The 19,731-nt window shown below is 45.5% G+C and overlaps 1 protein-coding gene and 1 long non-coding RNA gene across 5 annotated transcripts in view; one reads left to right on the forward strand and one right to left on the reverse strand.

Moving 5' to 3' along the window:
* Nucleotides 1-4,748, reverse strand: part of DRD2 (dopamine receptor D2) — a 67,521-nt gene extending 62,773 nt beyond the window's left edge. For 2 of the 4 annotated variants that reach the window (XM_048827578.2, XM_048827577.2), the window contains exon 1: nucleotides 4,610-4,748. The gene's annotated coding sequence lies outside the window, so the exon portion shown is untranslated. The remainder of the gene's footprint in view (nucleotides 1-4,609) is intronic. The other 2 variants (XM_075122197.1, XM_075122198.1) reach the window with 2 other exon arrangements.
* A 79-nt stretch (nucleotides 4,749-4,827) lies between these two features.
* Nucleotides 4,828-12,659, forward strand: LOC125625456 (uncharacterized). The gene is made up of 3 exons (XR_007353558.2): nucleotides 4,828-5,092; nucleotides 10,217-10,284; nucleotides 11,871-12,659. It is a non-coding gene; the product is annotated as an uncharacterized LOC125625456 (long non-coding RNA).
* Nucleotides 12,660-19,731: the final 7,072 nt, after the last annotated feature.

Consider the following 19,731-nt stretch of genomic DNA (forward strand, 5'->3'; position numbering starts at 1 on the left):
TGTGGAACCAACTATTTCAAATTGGCTACAGTAAAGAGTTCCTATTAACACTTTTGGATGCCAATGGTAGAGACTGAGGGAAGCTTTGACATAAGTCAATCCATATCTGGGTGTATCTAGATCCTCCACTCAAAGGACCATCTGGGTTGTTATCTGAAGTAGAGACTGTTATCTGTCCAATAGGATTAAAGATTCTCCTTCCAATAGCATGAGGTTTCGTGGTATGACCAACGCACATGAATAAAATGTTGAAGAATCAAAATTGAGGCATCCAAGACAATAACTGCTTCTGAGAGTAAGGTGTGTGTTGATCCTTAAATGGAAAGGGATTGAAAGATTTCATTCCAAGCTGCCTCTGAAATCAGAATATTACTCTATGAAACTCCAAACCTTCCTTTAAAGATATAAAATTGAATAGGGAGGTGAGTCCCTTAACTTTTACCTTCCTATGAAAGAAGCTAAAGAAGAGAACATGCTACACCTCCCATAATTTTCCTATTATGTCTGCTTTATTAGAGAAAATAGAGGGTTTGACTTTTCTGTTGCTCTGCACCCTATTTCATTCACCCTATTTACATCTATGCAAACTGAATGTTAAAATGCTGATTTGGTAGCATTTCACACCAATGGGTGATTGTCATTTTAATTATTTCCTTAATAAAACCTGTTAGTACAGTAACTTATACCTGTGATTGTGTTTGTGGTCACTGTCCTTGGTCTTTGTGTGGTCAAGGAGCCTCCCGATGTGAGAACCACTGAAGGTGGTTTTCACCCTGTTGAGCTTGAAACTGTAACAGGAGCTGAATCCCCACTCTGGTTTAACACCAAACTGCTCATTCAATTTAAAAAGAGGCTACACTTGGCTCAGGTGCAAACGGCTGGACAAGGTGCAGGACAGTGGAGAATGAGACCATTAATGACTAAACTGACTCTGGATTGAGGGAGTAGAAGGGAGGGTCTAATTAGCTTGTAGCTGCTCAATAGTCAAGATTTGGGCCCTACCAAATTAACAGTCCATTTTGGTCAATTTCAGTCACAGGATTTTTAGAATAGTAACTTTCATGACCGTATAAAGGGGGGGGTGTGGCGGGGGTTGTACTTATTTTGGCGCTGCTGCTGGTGGTTGCGCTGCCTTCAGAGCTGGCTGGCTGGAGAGTGGTGGCTGCTGCCTGGGAGCAGCACAGAAATAAGGATGGCCTGGTAGAGTATTGCCACCCGTACTTCTCTGCTGTTGCCTGCAGAGCTGGGCCCTTAGTCAGCAGCTGCCACTCTCTCTCCGGCTGCCCAGCTCTGAAGATGGCAACACAAGTAAGGGTGGCAATACCGTGACCCTCCTAAAATAACCTTGTGACCCCTCTGCAACTCCCTTTTGGGTCAGGACCCCCAGTTTGAGAAATGCTGGTCTCCCATGTGAAATCTGTGTAGTATAGGGTAAAAGCACCCAAGACCAGGTTTCACATCCATCCATGATGTGTGTTTTGTTTTGTTTTTTTTCCATGGCTGTGAATTTGGTAGGGACCCAGTCATGGTTCTGGTGCTAACCATCCCGTGACAATGATCCACTGAAGCCAACTGCCAAACCAATTGTCCTATTCAGATGAGAATTTAAGCTTCTGATGTTACAGCTGAGATGGAAAGGCTTTGTTTAATTATTCTACCTGCTTCCTTCCTAGTGTATAAAGACTGAAGAGGAAGTAAGCTACGGTGCCTTCGTGATATCTCTGGGTATATGTGGAAGTTCATCTTTGCTCTAATGAGTTACTGGAGATACTGGGTCCACTTCTATACTGCTGTAACTCCATTCATTTCAATTGGTTCACTCCTGATTTACACGGGTGTACATGAGAGACGTTTCAAGACTTTTGGACCTCTGGAAGCCACCTGTGCTGACAAATCACTGATTCCAAGACACACCTTGGAAAGAATACTTGGAAATCCTGCTGCCTCTGCTCATAAAGGAGGAGCAAGTATAGAACTGCTTTGGGTTAGATTGTGGCTTTTGGCAAAACCCTGCACAGAATTGCATTACTGCAGGAGTAGCCCATGGAGGCATTGACTGGGGCAACCCTGTCAGCCTCAGCTCCCCTCCTGCATTTTCCTAGGCACTAGTTGTTGTTCACCACTGGTCTATAGCAGCAGCAGATTACCATCTTCCTCTTTGTGGACTTGGCTACTCCAGCCAGTGACCAAAAAGCAGGAGTCATCCCCTGGCCACTTGTCCCAGTCAGGAAGCAGTAAGTTAAATGAGGATTCTGGCAAATGTGTATGTGCCTGGACCTGGGTAGCCCATATAAGGGGGCCAGAGATCCTTATACCCTCTGACTACTCTTTCACAGGCATCTAGGCCATGTTGCACAATCCTGCCTTTAACACATCTTGTAAATGACACTATAAATGAATAAAATGTGAATAAATGAATAAAATGTGAGCTGTTTGCTTCAGTAGTCAGTGTATATTGACCACCCTATAAATGGTACTGAATATTAACCCAGAGTCACTCTGTTTCTGTGGGGGTTTGTGTGAATCTGTCTGAAGTATGAAGAAAAATCTTCTTTTCAGAAGATACCAATGGTTTAAAAAATTCTAACCACATCCAAGGTCTTAAAACAGCAGCTGTGCATAAAGCCCCCCTGTTCTTTAAGTGGTAACATGTTACCCTCATTCTGGAACAATAGCTAAGATCCTGCAGTAATCCTTACGGTAACAAAGGGGTGTCAGATCATTCCATGAAGTATCTCATAAGATTAATGTGGCATGTCATGCTGAAGCCATATTGTGCATATACACACCATGCATGTGGGCATAAAGATATGCCTGAATATGATCTGAAATGTCAGACTATCATGCACATGGGTGTGTGTGTGTGTATACACATACATATGGCACTTAGTGTGACATATCATGGAATTATGTGATACATCACACAGGAAACTTAGACGTGTTTAACTTAGGTGTGAGTAGAAACAGAAACTCCAATAAGAGGGATTCTGCCAAACCCTAGACCAGTGTAATTCCAATGACTTTAAGAGTTATTCTGCCTGACTTTCACCAGTATAATTGTTTTTAATGCTCTCAATCTGTAGCTCATCTGTGCCTTTCACTACAGGGACAGAGCCTGTGACAGAGATTCACTTTGTTCATAAATGAACACAGGAGTAATTTAAGAAAAGTTTGCTTTCAGGTGAACAGTTTTTGATTAGGATGCAGGCAAGGTGAAGAATGGAGATTCAGAGATAACAGAATTTCCAGAGATGTGAAAATGAAGCGGACAGAATGGAAAAAGAATATACCCCAGCAATAAACTGGTCAGATTTGGTCAATGCTACTCAGAAACTGCTTATCACACTTTCCTCTTTTAGGGAAAGAGCAGTAGCACAAATAAGTGGCCAACTTATTTTGAGTGGCTAGGAGCAACCCATACGTATTTTTATTCTTTCCAAAGTAAATGTTTAATATAAGCCTGTGCATTGTTAAGACCATGGGGTGACTAAGGAATGACACTTAAATCAAATGTGTAGATGCTAAAAATGTATTCAATGTCTTCTGCAGTGAACTACACCTGTAACCTGTGTTGGCAAGGGATAGTATCATTTCTTAGTTGGTTATTTGTAAATTATTAAACTTTGCTTGTATGGACAGCAGAGCATAATCCACATCCTAACATACTGTTTGTACTTTTGCTCCATATCTTACATCTTGACTACCCTGACCGAGATTTAATTGTAGTGTACAAGGAAGGGCCACCTGTGTATAACCCATTTACACCCAGCAACTTGGCCAAAAATGCTCTATCAGGAATGCAGCAGATAGGGCCCAATACAACTCTCACTGAGGTCACGGGAAAGATTCCCATTGAAGTCAGATGAAGCCCATAGCAGAGTGGCAGAGACATAAGTATCAACATAACAGGGAAGACTGGTTCATTCCCCACAAGCCACTGTAAATTGTCCACAACAACTACTGTCAATGTTTCGAGGAAATAGCTTTAACAATCTGTTTTTCCAACCTCATTCAGGAAAAGGTGAAGAAGACAACTTCCCCCCTCCATCATTCAAAAAGATTATTCATCCTAAAGATCTGCCTCATTTATTGTGCTGAGAAATAAATAAGGGATGATGTGGCTCTGACTTGAGGTAAAATACAAAGTGGCATAAGGGGAAAAAAAACCTTTTTCCTTAAAAACCTAGAATTTTATCTTTGGGATATGACAGCAGCATCCAGGGGGCCAGAGTGAACCCTAAATGTGTTCTCTGTCTAAGCATTTTCATTGGGAGTTTGCCCTGTTGGTTTGTTTCATGTGTGTGAGAGAGAAATTAAGCATTACACTTCTAATGAGAACAGTGTGTTCCTTTGGCAACAATAAGTGCATCTTACTGTGGTTTATCCATCGAGCTGGTTGAAAACGGGGTGGGGGGGAATCATGAATAATTAGGTTTTTGCTGGGGTGTGGGGGTTGATTCAAATTGAGAAGAGAATTTTCACTGCAGTTTTGAAATTTGGAGAAATAAAGTAAAACCCCCAGTCCAAACCTTAGCTCTGCCTGTCCATCTCCTCCTCATGGTATCTGTACCATCCATATTATTTGAGAAGGAAAAAAAAGAAGTCTTACCTTCAAGCCATACGACTCACTGGAGCAGAGAGGGCAACACTTCTTGTCCTGTATATCCACAACAGCACCACTCTCCTCCGTGGCTTCTCCCACCCTTTTCAGAGCCTGCCGCCAGACTTTTCCATTTTCATTGGCACTTTTCCTGAACACACAGGAGCGTAACCCCAACAAAGCAGGAATCGCTGGTGGGGGACGTGCTGTTATTGCCGAGCGAAACTGAGTCAGCCACTGCCAGAGCTTCACGCTTTGGGGGGTGTCAGGGTTTTGTCAGGAATCTGACTTCGGAGCAAAGCTTTCCTGTCGCTGCCCAGGGCTCGGTGAAGCGCTGTGCAAAGGCGGAAGCAGTATGTCAGTTTCCAGCAGCCCAGACGCGGAGTGGCTGTGGAATAAAGCAGTCCTTTGTCTCTCCCACACACACACACACTAAACAAAATGCACTGCAAGGGATTCGGGTCAGCTGCTGCTCCCCTGCCCTAGGACCTGGTAAATATTCTCTCTTGCACTTTTTCTGGTTTACGCGGCTAGTAGCAAAGTTTCCCCCCTCGGATCTCAGCGGAGCCGGGCTTTCTCCGCTTGCAGTCCCCTGGGCGTGAGGCTGCCGGGCAGCTCCTCCTCCCGCCAGAGCCGTGGCTGCGAGACAGGGTGCAGCCTTGGCGGCGGGAGGCGGGCAGTTCCGAGCCCGGGGGCCGAAGGGGCAGCGAGCGGCCGCAGCTCGCGGGGCTCAGCAGGCTCCGGGCTGGGCTTGGCTGAACTTGCCAAGCCCCCCTAGCCCGGGCTGTTCCGGGGGCGGCCGGGCCGGGCAGCGGGGAGGAGCGGGGGCCAGGGGAGCGGCAGGGCTGCGCCGAGCCGAGCCAGCCGCGCTCCGGCAGCGGCGAGCGGCGGATTCAGCACCCAGCGCTGGACAGCTCCGCGGCGAGCCGGGGCGGGAGGCGGAGCCGAGCTCTGGGCTCGCCAGCGCCCGCGGCTGCCCTACCCCGCCGGGCAGCGGGCCCGGGCCGGCGGGAAGGGAGCCGCCCCCCGGCGTGCTGCAGCCCTGCGGCACAAGCCCCTGCGGCCGGAGCTCACCCCCAGAGACAGCTGCACAGGGGCCGGGACACAGGCCAGGGCAGGCGCCAGAGGCCATCACTGCCCAGGCCTGCGCCGAGCACCCTGCAGCCCAGCCCAGGGACGGGAGCACTTCAGTGCCCCCTTGGCTGAGTGAGCGCCCAAAGGCCAGCCTGGCAAGGCCTGAGCAGAAGCTGGGTCAGGTGGCCAGCAGTCCCCCCGCCCCGTCCCCAGGAGGCTGGCAAAGGCAGGGGCTGGTTGCCCGCGGCGGGGGCTATGAATGGTCTCGTTATTACCGCCTCCCGCCTTGGGGGCCGGGGACTGGACCAGGTGGCTTGTTGGGGGCCCCTTGCAGTACGACAGCGGAGCAGGGCACTGGCGGAGCGGGCGTGACTCCAGCGGCTGCCTCCCCACCGGGTTACGAGCTCAAGTTTCGGCAGCCTGTGAGCCTCTCTCTCCCCCCACCTCCCCCCCGGGCCCTCCAAACGAGCCAGCGAGCTCCACCTTAAAGCACTGGACTAAAGCGGCAGGTTCGGGGGCGGTGGGGTAGGAGTCAGGTTAGGGGCAAAAACGGAGTTACGCCGTGAGCGAACATTGCAGTGGAGACGAGCCCCGGGTGAAAGGGACAGACAAGCCGGGGGGAGGCAGGAGAAGCAGCTGTGAGCATGGCCCTGGGTTGAAGCCACGGGGCAGAGCTTCTGAGCCGAGTGCTTGGGGGAAAGGCACCGGCGGATTTCTGACCCAGGACCTGGGCTCCTGCCGTTTGTTTCTACTGCGTTCACAGACACCGCACTTAGTTTGCATCAAATTAAAGAAATACCTGACTCCCCTCCTCAATTTCGCCTACTATCCGAAAACAAACCTAGTTAGGCCCTGAATACTGGCTAATTTCTTGGGTGAAGCGGGAGAACAATACTCATGGTGACAGACAGATAGATCCTTGTATCCTGAGGATAGGAAGGGGAATTAGTTCCGATTATCCAGAGACTTTTCCTCTTGATGCTCTGTTAAAATGCAAAGACCGGGTGATAAAAGTGCTGCCAGGATAACCTTTTGTTGCACTATTTTAATAGACGCATTAAAAACTACATTTTTTGAAGACATTGCCCAGCTCTTTGAGGAGGCTTTTAAAAAGCATTTATTCAGCTTTGTGGAAAGTGGTCAACCAAAGAGGATCTGGATCTTGACTGAGCCTCAGGCTGAATTCAAGGAACTCTTTCGTTTTTATGCCTTTGTTTAAAATAGTGTCCCTTTGTGCATTTTATACTAAAATAACTATACATTATTTATACATTATCCCGGAGGTAGCCAGATTCATAACAGAGCCTTCGGCACCTTCAGCATAAGACTCAGAAACGTTTAAATGAGTTGCCTTTTCTTAGGAAAATTTTGCTAGCCAACTCCTGTTAAAGGAGGCGTTATATAGTGTCATTTCAGTATGTCTAAAGCAATCTGATTTCTGCTTCAACAGGGTCAAACCTTAGTATATTTTTATTCCAACTTTTACCACCCTTTCCCCCCCCCCTCAAAAAAAAAAGGTATTTAATTCCCAGATGAACAGCACTTAGAACAGGATTATTTATTTGAATCTTTATGCTTCTCATGTTTCAGAGTAACAGCCGTGTTAGTCTGTATTTGCAAAAAGAAAAGGAGTACTTGTGGCACCTTAGAGACTAACCAATTTATTTGAGCATAAGCTCAAATCCAGGATTTGACAAGAACGTCTGAGAAGGGGGGGGAGTGGCTAAGTCATTATGCAAGGTAACCTATTTCCCCTTGTTTTTTCCTACCCCCCCTTCAAACATTCTTGTTAAACCCTGGATTTGTTCTGGAAATGGCCCACCTTGATTATCATACACATTGTAAGGAGAGTGATCACTTTAGATAAGCTATTACCAACAGGAGAGTGGGTTTGTTGGGGAGGGTGGGGAGAAAACCTGGATTTGTGCTGCAAATGGCCCACCTTGATTATCATACACATTGTAAGGAAAGTGATCACTTTAGATAAGCTATTACCAACAGGAGAGTGGGGTGGGGGGAGAGAAAACCTTTTGTAGTGATAAACACCCATTTTTTCATGGTTTGTGTGTATAAAAACATCTTCTGTATTTTCCACAATATGCATCCGATGAAGTGAGCTGTAGCTCACGAAAGCTCATGCTCAAATAAATTGGTTAGTCTCTAAGGTGCCACAAGTACTCCTTTTCTTTATGCTTCTCATGAGGTCAAGAAATAGCTTGTCCTTTTGTAGCCTCTTCTGCTTTACTGTGATTTCACAAATATGCGGTCTATCTGATCATTTCAGAGAAAAGCAACCACACTCAGTTCCAGAAAAACAATCACTTGGTAATTCATAACTGGAGGGAGCACTGTGTATGGACAAACTCCCAGGGTAGCATTGATTATTTATTATGTGCCAAGGCATTGCATGTGACTCAATACAGTCAGGTTGATTTACAGGCTTTAATAAGGCAATGGGGGTATATTTTAGCTGCCTCTAATGGTCTTATTTATGTTTGCTGTCATTACATTTTTCACTCTTATTAAAGAAAACTTTTTATTTTGGCATGAATTAAAACAATGGTTGACCTCATGAAAGTCTTTGGGTTGGCTTCCACGTACTCTTGTCTGTGATAATAATACATGCTATCTTTTCCAAACTAGCAATATATAGATCCTCACCTGATGTAAACTGTAGGCCAATTTATATCAGCTGGGGCTCTGTACTACAGAGTTTATAGTGAGATTCATTAGTCTTGAACTATCCATGATTAATTTCAGTATACACCCCACAGAATTATTTGTAAATTATTTGTGAACCCCCTGTAATGGGTGTACCTACCTACACTGGGCTAGAGGGGATTAACTCCAAGCTATGGGTTGAGGAAGCCACACACTCTCACCCCTGCTGGGCATGCTCCAACTGGAACTACAGTACAAGAGGGAGGAGCTCCGCTCAGTCTAGGCCGACCACCCATGAGAGCAGATGTGTGCTGCAGGCTCCTGCTGGGAGATTGCCGGAGGCACCAGATGCTGATGCTAGCCAGGTTGGTGTCTCTACTGAACCCCTGCCAAGGCTGACAGAGGCTAGACTGCGGTTGCTGTGGGAGCTCCTGCATTGGAAGATGGGGTATGAGGTGGCCTGGAATGGGATGGTAGAAATGGGTGACTGAGACCGAGCAGTGCGCAGTTGGTTCCCTAGCGTCCTGGGTTAGGACCCAGTGGAGAAGAGTGAGTGCAGGCCCCCTACTCCATCCGACCTGATGTGCACACACTGCTGGCAAGTGAGGAGATGAATCGGGCTGCTGAAGGTCATTACATAGACTCTGGCCACTGGGCCATACTGCCCTGAGAAGAAGGGCTGCTACTTAGACTTTGGCTACTAGACCTTCCTGCCCTGGAGCCTAGGCCTGCCTTAGTGACTCTGGCTGTGAGGCCATACTGCCCTAAAGGGCTGATGGGGTGTACCTCCCCTGCAACCGCCCCCCATAAGTATTGAGTGAATTTCACCTCTTTCATGGGGTTTGTCCACAAGCAAAACCCAATTTTCTTCAATCCATTTGTGGTTTGCCGTTACTCATTGACTGGCTTGTCTGACTAACTCTTTGTCTGGAGACTGTTTGTCAGCATTTCGCTGCAAGTACACTGTGCTGCAGTGATCTTGTTGGTTAATTTTGCGTGTGCATACACATACACACATAAAATTCCAAATAAAATACTCCACTGCACACACGTCTCCCTCTTCCTGGGGAATGGATGACACAATAAACACCTGACAGGTGCTCGTCCCATTGCTTAAGTTACGGCTGGAAGGTGCTCAGATACTAAGATGATGAGCATGGTATCAGAATAGAATAGAACTCTCACTGGGTACAATGGGAGTGTAGGGTCCTCAGCAGCTCACAGGAGGCTCTCAGCATCTTGTAAGAGAAGCTTGTCCACAGGCTCGTGAAGTGGTGCTGCCCCAGAGAAGACTGCTGCGCAGGTGCGCGGAAGAGTTGAGGGAAGCACCTTCACCACCTCTCAGAAGCCCAGCACCACTTAACCCAGCAACCTCTCTCTCTACCCCAGACCCCAGCAGCCCATGTCCCAGTCCAGATTCAACAACCCCCCTGCTGCCCCACTACATCCCCTCACCCTGACCCAGGGCCCACCTCCCAAACAACATCCTTACCAGCTCCCACTAGTAGACTAATCAGAGAATGTGAACAGAGAAAGGTCAAAGCAAATCCGTTCAGAAATGTGAATGGATTCTGGGGGAAGGGGTTTTTTTTTGGAGCATGTGCCCAGCTCTGATTCACCAGTGATTATTGCAGGGCTGGTTGGCTGGAAGTTGTGAAGTCTTTATTACAAATAAATACAATAGCACATTAGAATTAATCACAGAAGATGCTTCCCCTTGGCGTGGAGCTAGATCTGGTTTCAGGGTGGATAAACTCAGGAAGAAGGCAGATTAGTCATCAGGTAGCCTGCATGAAGCCAGTGAACTTGATTGCCCTGCATATATTCTGGCAGAAATGGTGTAATTACTAGATTCCCACTAATATCTCACTTCTGTTTCAGAGGAAAGAGAGAGATTTTGTCTTTGTCAGCAAAGGAGGCTCTGCCACTGACTTGCTCTGTGGCACTGGGTGAGTTATGTAAAGTTAATAGTAAAGTTAATAGTACCTACCATCTCACAGGGTGTTGTGTATCGATATTACTTAACATCTGATCTGGCCAACATAGGGCCAGTCTGACCTGCATCTCCACCTGCTTAAACAACTAAAATCTTCAATGAGCAGAAGTGACTGAAAATACCAGCAGGACAGTGGGGTGGGAGGAGGTATTTTTTCATATTCTCTGTGTATAAATAAAGTCTGCTGCAGTTTCCACGGCATGCATCCGATGAAGTGAGCTGTAGCTCACGAAAGCTCATGCTCAAATAAATTGGTTAGTCTCTAAGGTGCCACAAGTACTCCTTTTCTTTTTGCGAATACAGACTAACACGGCTGTTACTCTGAAACCTGAAAATACATTCTCATTTAATTTATTGACTTGGACTACATGGCTTTGACCTGCCCTGTGTGGCATTAGTTAGGAGAGTGACACAACCAAACAAACATTGAATAAAACAGCATACATTCAGAACACAACCACATGAGACACAAGCAGCAGCTACAAGGATCAATCAAGAATTGATTTGATATTTGAATAGAGAGACCTAAGGAGCTAAAACTCTAGCTGCTTTAATTCTTGCTGTGTAATGGGTTTCATCCCTCAGCTATGTAAAATACAAATAGCCAGCACCAGTCAAAGGCTGATGAAACTTTTGCAACTATCAGATTAAGGGACGTATCAGATCTCGGGTAGTGTATTGAAGAGATTCTCATATTCTTTATTAGTGGGTCAGTCCTGAAGACAAAACTTCCATTGTCTAAATAAGGACTTCTAGATTGATTGGACCCATGTACATTTCAGGGGCTTTGGGGTGAGAAGTACAGGTTATTATCAGTACTGATAAGGGGAACATAGAAACACTGGGCCAGAATCTGAGGTGGAATAAATCAGCATGGCTCCATTGACACCAGCTGAGGTTCTGGCCCATTATGAAAACACATTAGTTTTTGCCAGGTAATGTTCTATTCTTCTGGTTGAACTAAGCTCCTGACAAAGCTGAGATCTACCTTTTTTTGTCAAAAGAATTTTTTGAATGAAAAAGGGTTTTATTGTGGAAAATTTCCATTTAGGTTGAAAATTTCCATTTTTTTTCATTGAAAAACCAGAAAAAATCATTGATTAAAAACCTTCAGGTTTTGGTAGAAAGTTTCTGCTTTTCAAAAATGAAAACTTTTACCAAAAATCGACACTTTTTACCCAAAATGGTTCTTGAGAAATGAAAAATTCTCCTAAGCATCTAAGTCACTTTTGAAAATGGGACTTAGGCTTCTAAGTCACCTAGATGCTTTTGATAATGTTACCCTCACTCTAATACAAAGCTCTCTCATTGCCTCTCCTGTACTGAACTCCCTTCAGAGTGTAAGCAGCTGCAATCCTTTGTGATCATTGGAACTGTTGAGCAAACTGTGAAAGGCTGCTCAGCTGTGGAAACATTTTCCTCAGTCTTACACACACACCTGATGCTTAGGAAGGACAAGCGTTGGGCAAAGATCCTTAGCCTTATTTCTGTGTGTTGTTTGCACTTGGGCCATGTCTGTTTTGTTCCATTTATTTCTAGATGAATAAATAATACCTAGAAGAATAACCATGTCACAGATGATGGAGAGAGGCTCCCAGGGGAATAAGAGGCCAAGCAGGAGAACAACAGTTTTGTGTACTGAAGATGGCAGGAAGATCCCTGTTCATCGGGCTTCCCCAATTTCTATTTTTAGGCTTTTCTATTTGCACTAATTTGGCTGTAAATGCAGATGAGTTCATGTCAACAACAGAGCTGGGATGCTCTGGGGCAGTTTAATCTCAGACCAACTTAAATTAACAAACCAAATGGAAAGCCGTAATGGTGAGAATGCAGCAACGCACCATGTCCCACAATGGTAAAGAGGATGACCTTTCACTAGAGAAACAAAGACTGGGACGAGACGTTACGGCAACTGGTTTAAGTGCAACTAATAGAGGGCCATTTATTTAGGTCTTCAAGTCTCACACAAAAAATCACCCCACTTGGCAATAATTGATGCCTTTGCTGGCAAACTCAGCATGAGCCAAGGATTGGATGGGCCATGGAGACTGAACTCCCCAATTCACAAGAGCACAGTCCATCCAGCTCAGGTTTGAAGCCTATTTCATGCAGGAACGTTGGTTTGGAAAAGTTGTGCAGCTGTTCCAAGGATAATAATGACAGGTTTCAGATAATTAGCCCTTACAGTTTGTATGGCAACTTCCACCTTCTCTGTGTGTATATATCTATCTTCTTACTATATGTTCCATTCTATGCATCCGATGAAGTGGGCTCTAACTCATGAAAGCTTATGCTCTAATAAATTTGTTAGTCTCTAAGGTGCCACAAGTACTCCTGTTCTTTTTAAGGATAATACTGTTACACTCTCCCCCCTCCCCCTTCTTGACCTGAGTGGTTAGCCAAAGTTCTGGGCCCTGTCGGTTGTTTCTGTTAGGGGAGAAACTAATGTAGTCAGAGTATGATGCAACCCTATTTATTTACAAAGAATGTACAAAATCCTGTTTTCCTGACCTCAATCAAACAGGATATAGTTTCTTTGCCCACAGCTGCAAGCCTCTTTCAGCCAACACTCTGCTCCAAAGCACTCTCTCTCTCTTTTTTTTTCCTCAGGGGCACACTCCTAGTGCTTCTGGGGCAAGATCTGGTGCTTCCTCACTGCCTTCTCTCTTAGTGTGTCTCACCTTTCTGCTGTTTCTCTCACAGACACCCAGACAAACCGTCCCAATGTCCTAGCCCCTGTGCTTTCTGTATCAGTCCCTAGGGAAACCCCTTGGATCAGCTTCCACTCAAGCCTTGCCAAGTGCTCGTGTTTTGGGCGTTGCTCCTATTGTTTCAACTACCTGGTTACATATAGGAGCTTAATGGCTTCTTACAACTATCTTAAATGCAGGACAGGGGTTCCAGTCCCTGAGTTGCAAAGAGGGTTGGGTTAAACCATAACAATAAACAGAGGGCTTCAGTCTCCAGGGCACACAGAATTCAGAACGACCAAGAGAAGGTGGTAGCATGAAGAATGCAAAATCCATGACCGAGCACTATGCTACAAGCTGAGCTACCAGGCAAGGTCCTTTGATGGAATGTCCCCTGCTATTGCATATGGCTCCATGGCAGAGAGGATACCTTCAATGGGAGGACACACTGGTGCCATATTTTCTTTCCAGGAATGAGCACACTTCAGAGAGAGATCTGATCACAGAACTGGGAGCCAAGAACTCCTGACCATTAATCCCAGCTTGGATTCATCTGGTGGCCTTAATCAAGTCATTTATGCCAAAAGTTTTTGGGTGTCTATCTAGAGATGACAAATGATTAAAAAACCAGAGGTGCAGATACTCAGCATCTTAGAATAGCAGGCCCCCATTATTTCAAATCTGAAACACCCTGAATCAGTAGCTATGTGGCTAAGGCTGGCTTTAATCTTTCTGCCATGGTTTCCCATTTTGTAACATGAGGATAACAATGCTAATACACCTATCTTAATGCACAGGGCTCTTTGAAGACTAATGAATTAGATAATATCTGTAAAGGGTTTGAACATGAAAAAGCACTACACAACTGCTATTGTTACTCTTATAGTCATTCATTATTACTCATAGCTGCCTTCAGTTCTTCAAAAGTCCGTCTGCTCAAAGCCTCTGGGACCTCTGGCTGGGGAGCGCTACCAGAACACATTCAAGCAGAAACAAAGATGGTCATAGCTGTTTAAGAAACATTTGCTTTAGTTCTCTGGAGAACAAATCCAGGTAGGAAGCAGAGTTTCAATAAGAGTTTGTAAATGAAAGAGAGGTTGAAATACATATATCGATTACGCCTGAATGGGAGATGAGTGGTGACAAATGCAGGGATTCTCTCAGCCCTGGGCAGAGCTCACCCCATCTGTGAAGGTGTGGCCTCCTTCACTCATCACACATCACACAGGAGCAGGGGAGGGGATGCACACTGCCTACAGGCATGCCAGCAGCTGCAGCTAGATACATCCCCACTGCCACACACAAGCCCCCAAGTGGGTAGAAAAAGCAAACATTACCACAAGCCGACAATGAGACTGCGGTTTATTAAGCTGGGGCTTAGAACCCTGCCACGGATCCTCATGGGCAACAGAGAGAAAAACCCGGGATAATTTTACAGCAAATGGACCTCTTCCAAAACATTTGATGGTAGCTAACAAGGTTAAAAACAATAGAAAAGGCATTTTTCAGGGTGAGGTATTAAGCACTGCAGAGGGTCGGTGCTGGCAAAGAGGCCAGGAATTGATTCAGAAAGGAGAACACATTGGCTCTCAAATCAAAGAGACAGTAAAATCCATCAAGTCCTTGAGCAGACCCCAGGTTTTCTCAGCACATCAGGGCTTGAGCCCGGGTTTGCAAGAGTCGCTCTTATAGCCTCTCCTGCAAATGAGTCCCAAGGAGACGCTACTCCCCAATATACCATGATACGGAGGTGCAGCTTCAGCCCAGGAAGGGGCAAGGAGCTTTTTTAGGGAGGATGCCTGCTTATGGTGGATTTGAATAAAGGGGAACCTAGCTCCAATGAGTCTCTCCCTCTCCCCAGGACAAAGGGGCCATGAGATCTGCAAAGGCAGCACACTCAGGCCTCTCTCTTTGTGCAGCAGAAGGGTCCAAAACGTTTAGTTGAAACTTTTGTTTTGGAAACGTTTCATTAAGGCAAGGTTACAATAAAGCATTGACATACTGCACTGTCCATTACTTCTTACTTCTCCAGGAGCCGGTTAATAGTCAAAGAACCTGGCTAAAGATTTAATGGCAAATGGCCTTTCTTGACAAAATTCATGATAAACATCTTTTTAAAAAAAAAAACGCTCTTGGGTTTTTGTCAAAAAACTGCAAACCTGAAATGTGGTTTGTTTGTTTTTCTTTTCAGTTTTTGGCAACTAAAGCCTAACATTTTGGGGTCTGGATTTTTGAAGAATGACCAAATTATTTTGATAAAAAAGAACATGAATCGTTTTCAGTGATTTTTTTTTTTTGGTAGGAAAAAAAAACAGCTCTAGATGACAGAGGTGTTGCTCTCTAATGAGGTCCCCTTCTGTCCACCTGGATGGGGAGCTGGGTACCCTTGGAGAATTAGAACAGAGGCCATTTCAAAATGATTTCACAGAATTTTTCCCCCATCCCACATTTCACTTCATTAGCAGTTTCAATGAAAGGGTTAGTTTTGCATCAAGTAAATGCTAAAAGCATGAAATGTTGCATATTTTTAAAAATGAAAAATGAATCACTGCTTAGAAAATGAGTGTGTTTCTGATTCACATGGGCCTGTGTTAGCCCAGGTGTCCCCTGCTAGAAACTGGACAGATTCCACAATGGCTCTAAGCTGTGGCTATCTGAAAGTTTGGCTTTGTTCAACCCAAGTACCATACAGCAGAGAATATACCCAGGGCTCAGTATATTTTGCACTGGCAGAAGGGGCAAGAGATTTGCTGGACATACTTTTGCTCCTTAATGAAATTTTCTTCAAAAATGGGCCCAATTTTGATTTTGTTACACAACGTGAAAAACACGGATAGCCTGATTCTCAGGTATGCTAAAGCCCCTTCACACCACTCTGGCAGGGGTCTGCTGGACCAGTGCAAGAGTCATGAGTTAAGTGAGAATCATGCCCTGATTCTGGTGAAGTCCGACATCGTAGCGTGAGTACTTTGTGCACATCTACCGAGAGTCCAATCCATCCCTTGGTACATGGGAAGCTGGGCTGGTAGAATCTTAGAAAGGACAGAGGGAGGGGGAATGGAAGTGGGTAAGTGAATCCCATAGTAATTCCAGTGTTGAAACCTCCCCGCTCTCCAAAAAAACCAAAACATTCTGCAATAAAAATACCTTAATATTCAAACCTAGATCTAGTCACTGCAGAGCTGGGATCAAAAGCTAGTGATGAAATGTTTTGCTTGTGTAACCCACACACCTTCTGGGTGTGGTGTTCTGCCCCATTTAGTGGCGCCGAGACCACTTACAGCGTGCGAGAGAACATGAGTCTGCTCTACAGCCTTAGTTAACAGGCACTTGGCTTTTAGCTCATGCGGTAGAGGTTCATGCACTAAACTCCAGAGGTCCCCGGTTCAATCCCACCCGTGGACAACCAGGGTCTGTCGGCATTACAAGTGGGGGCTCGTCTGGGATTTCAGCTGGAAAGACTCTGAAGCTTGGGATGCAATTCCTCAGCTAGGGGAAGTATGTAACCCACACACTTTCTCCGTGTGGTCTGTCCCAACTGGTGTTGCCAAGACCACTTAAAGAGAGAGATAAAATGAGTCTGCTCTACAGCCTTAGCTAACAGGAAGTTGGCTTTTAGCTCATGTAGTAGAAGCTCATGCTCTAAGCTCCAGAGGTCCCCGGTTCAATCCTGCCTGCCCGGGGTCTATTGGCCTTATACTTGCACTGAAATATTACAGCAGTTCATGTGCTGAACTTCAGCAGAATCAAACAGCAGCTGACATGCAGCTTAGCTATGTGTGTGTTAGAGTTTTTTATGGCTTATGGAATCTGCCACGGGCTCAGGAAGTCATTGATTTAGTTGGACTATAACCGGTTTCTCATACAATCTGACAAAAGTAATATTGCTCCCTGGGCCCTGTTAATCTTTCATTGCTTTTTACTGTAGCCCAGGCAAAGCATATCTGCCCAGCATGACTGTTGCGGGATTTTCCTCTCTGACCAGAGAAATAACCATAAAGTCAGCAGTTATTACATGAATTAGCACTGGTCAGCATAGACCAGACTTTGAAAGCAAAAAAGCTTTCCCTCTTTGTTATGGGGTGTGATAAGGTTTCTACACCACACAGGGCAGTGCAGGTTAATTCAGGATAATTAACCTGAGAGGGTGCACCTGGGGGAGAGCCAGCGCTTGCAAGGCTGATTGATGATGGAGCACAGCTGAGAAGGAACAGTAGGGGCTGGTATAAAGCCAGGAAGCTGGAAAAAGCAAAGGTTGGCAGGGGAAATAGGCTAGAATGATTGTTGGGGGGGGGTATGTTTAGAGTACCTGTGTTGGGTAGTCTACAGTTGCTCCCTAGGAGGAGGGCATTCTGGCTGGAAAAGCTGGTGGGTAGGCAGTAGCTACAGCAAAGTAGGAAAGGAATCCAGGGAAGTAGCAATAAGATCTTAGAGCAAGCAGACCATAGCTGCTGTATGTAAGGTCCCTGGACTGGAAACTGGAGTAGTGGATGGGTCTGGGCTCCCCTACCAGCTGTTGGGAAAGTGGCACAGGCCTGTCCTGGAAGACTGTCTGGGGTGGGGCATGAGAACAGTTGGTACAACAGAACTTGGATACCCCAGCAGGGAAGGACAGTTCTGTGACCTGGCTGGAGGGGCTGAGTCACCAAGAGGAAGTGCCCAGAGAGGCAGTGGGGCTGTAGTGAGCCGATAATGATGGAAAGGGGGCTTTAGACTGGACAGGACTAATCCCCAGTGCTGCTGTGTGTCCTGTGACATGGTGCTAAAGGTAAGTCTTTGTAATTAATCTGACTTTATTGGGACTTGCTCCCCTTCTCTGTTGACTGGAGTTCATACTAGCAACAAATGCTTAGAAGCCCTGATTTTATTAACACACAAGGATTCTTTGACAGACTTAACGGCTTTCCCAGAATCTTCCATAGAGGGTGCTCTACTGACTCTTACAGCTATGAGCCTCACGAGTTACCTGGATCCTCAATGTAGTTAGGGCAATAATTACTCTAGACCATACAATGTGCTTAAAACCATGATAGTTCTAACTATAGATTAGGGCTAATTTATTGCTCAGCAAGACAGCTGGTAAAATCCATCTTGTAGTAATAATGCAGTATAAACAATCCCAACCCATTTGGGGGTTTGAGTTAATATAGATATCAGATGCTTGTTGCAATATTTCTCAAGTTCCAAAACACCAGACATTTATGTTCTCCAGTTATGTGTGTATATATAACAGATCAATTTAACATTTTTCTATTCTCAACTAGGTTTGCAACATATGCTGTGTGGTGTTGGCTTTTTCTGTCTTCCCATAATTAATTAGGCTTGAATACTAATTTAATCACCAGTGAAATGCCACACTTTTCAGAGTGGCTGATGGAGGTTAAATTGGTTTAAATATCCGCACTGGGAGACTGTGGCAACTTTCTGTGCTTGAACTATTTGCAATTGCAAAGGTCCCCGAATAAGAGCGTTTAATTAAAGGCTGGAGTGTACACTGAATTCCCTCATAACATGTGCTTAATCACTGCATATGGTCCTCTTGTTTCCATCACTCCTGGGGTGTGAGAGAGACAGTAGGAAGTGTTCTGTAGGCAATGACATAATGAAGCAATTGAATCAAGCAGCTGGGAAACAGGCCTGTTTAGAAATTAAGTGTTGCACAGAGCAGCCAGTGCATCAAGCTGACAGGGCAAGGTGTGAAGTGCTGCAAAATGACAATCTCAGAGGCAGTGGGCCATAGGTTAGCCTGTGTTTTACCGGGCAGGTGTCATTCAATGTATTTTTAATGGGATGTGGTCTCAGGATTGTTAGACTCTGCCAAAGGGACTTCAGTAATATTTCTGACTGGTTTAGGTGGCAGTTTGTATAAAAGTGAAACAGCAATTCTGCAAAAGTGGCCTTGCGCAAACTGTAGAACAAAAATGCTGTGAGCCCAGTTCCACTTTTTTCAAGCCTGTGCTGCATCAGAATAGTGCCATGTTTTATATCTGTGCCATGTGGTATAATTACATGAGGGTCAAGACTCGCTACTGGTGTAAATCAGTGTAGCTCCAATTTCACTGTTGGCCCCTTGGTAGCAGTGTCCAGGAGAGGCCAAGGAATGTGGACCTCAAACTCCCCTCTCAAGTTACCCCACTGGAGCAGTTTGATGGGCACTTGGGGAAGTGTGTGAAGGAAGCTCTTACCTTATCTGTTCTGTGGCTAAACCAAGGATTTCAGACTCCAGGGTCAGTCTCCAGGAGAATTAAATGAGAATGTGTAATGTGGTTTGCTTCTGTTTGTAACTCATTCACCTGATTCCATCATAAAATATCCTCTTTATGTAGCAGGTGTAAAAAGCAAAGCCAACACTTAAATAAGACCTGGTCTCCAATTACCTTGTTAAGGTATATGGAGCTAGTATCTGATGGGCATCTATACCATAAACATAATGGCTAATGAAACACTATCAGCGCAGGTTAGGGTTTCAGGAAGTTCCAGAACTGGATTCTATGCTGTCTCAGGAGATTCTACATGGGTGGGGTGCAGGGGAATACAAGTGACTTAAGCTACCAGTGCACCTAATTCTGCTCTGCTCTCAGCTGTCAACTCCCTGGGTGAGGTAGAGGGTTCCCTTGGGATGCTCTAATTTTCAGCAGCCTTGCACAGCTCTGCAGCCTAGAATAGCCAGAGAGAAAAGAGGTCCAGCCATTTTCCCCTTGTACCCAGGC

Source organism: Caretta caretta, chromosome 22 (assembly GCF_965140235.1).
Source record: "Caretta caretta isolate rCarCar2 chromosome 22, rCarCar1.hap1, whole genome shotgun sequence".
NCBI classification, from domain to species: Eukaryota; Metazoa; Chordata; order Testudines; family Cheloniidae; genus Caretta; species Caretta caretta.